This window comes from Theobroma umbraticum, unplaced genomic scaffold (assembly GCF_002168275.2).
Source record: "Theobroma umbraticum cultivar Fairchild unplaced genomic scaffold, ASM216827v3 scaffold_55.0, whole genome shotgun sequence".
Lineage (NCBI taxonomy): Eukaryota > Viridiplantae > Streptophyta > Magnoliopsida > Malvales > Malvaceae > Theobroma > Theobroma umbraticum.
The window spans coordinates 1015632-1017331 of record NW_018397270.1 but is presented as its reverse complement, the minus strand read 5'-3'; positions in this window follow the sequence as shown (position 1 = coordinate 1017331).

The window sequence follows — 1700 nt, the reverse complement described above, 5'->3', positions numbered from 1 at the left end:
TTAGGATTGTGTTCAACATATTGAGGGTGACTATGCCCTAGGTACGGTATCTCTAAATTTCCACTCCGGGTCACTTCACTGCCTAGGGGTCATTGTGTATAAAATAATCTGGGGTGTAAAAATCGATAGTCTTTAAAGATGTAAATGTTAAAGCGTAAGACTATGTGAAAATGTTTAAATACTATGACTGGTTGTACATGTAGTTATTAAACTTAGATGTTTGTATCAAATAGTTATGTTTTAATTATTATGAATATTTGGTGTAAATGATTATTTGTGTTAATATTTAATGTGGTATGGAGATTGAATTAAAGTTTGTTTGAGATTTGGCGAGTTCACTCGCAAGTCTTGAACGTCGATAACGATCGAAGGGAAGGGGTCGTTACAAAAGGTATTGAGACATGCTGAGCAAGTCTCGATACTTTTGTCTTGGAAGTCTAAAAGTCAGATTTTGTTTAGAGAAGTCTCGATACACAAGGAGCAAGTCTCGAGACTTCATTCAAAATTTGCAACTTTTAGACATTTTTATCATTTCAAAACTTTACCACATTTAATATAGTTACATAGTATAGCAAATACTTATTCAAAAATGTTCAAGTTCATTTAAGAACTAAAAAGAACTTAGAAAAAGGAAAAGAAAAACATATCAATAGTTCAAATATCATGATCATAATTCAACATATTAGTAGAGCTAACTTAAGAAGCACAAAAACAAATACCATGGTGTACCATTCCCTGGGATAAAGATATTTGCCCCCTCCACTATCAAGGGCATAAATGGGAGCTAACCCATACCATATCCAAATGGTCCAGTGCACTCGGCCACTGACCTCACAAATTCTTGTGCCATCCTTGACCATAAGGCTAGCACCATTGCCCCTTTTGCTAGCTAAGGCAATCCATTGCGTGCTATGTCTAGTGAATATTGTCACCAATCCAAGTCCTACTTAAGTGCTCCACAATAAATGCATTTCATATTCATATTCATTTATATACACACTTGTACATACTCGTAAAGAAACATTTTTCCATATTTCGTATTATATCTACAAATCCATTTTGTACATCAACCATAGTACATAATAATAGCTCATTCCCATGCAAGTTTTTCAAATACTTGTTCATCACATAACAAAACAATTCATTCCTTTATCAAAACATTTAAATGCAATCCCTCACCTTTTATGCTACCTCATTAAAGCCAATACCAACTAGTTAAGCTCCCCTAGCTTGAACCTTGGAACTTCAAAAAAACCTAAACCATTCAACACATAAAAATCAACTCTATATCAACATTTTTAAACCATAACTCCAATTGGTAAACCAAAACCACCAAACCTATTTTCTCTTAGATCAATTCCCCCTTGCAAATTGTCTATACATAAATACCTATTTTTATATAGGTTTTTTAGGAGAACTGTGCATTCGCATGATTTCCTTAATTATTTAAAGCTTAGACCTAAGCTTTTCTTCATCTTTTCATCATTTTTTCAACCTCTGTTATTTTTTTATACCTATTACCAACATTTAACTCTCTTTTTAAACACAACCTATAGTTCAGATTTATTGTTCCTTTACCTTAGTAAGTTGAGCTTGGAGTTGGAAGCCAACTAAAAACTTAAACTTGGAAAAGAATAAAATCCAAAAATTAAGGAAAATATTTGGAAGTTGAAACCCATGAATAAAGGAGCTAGAATATG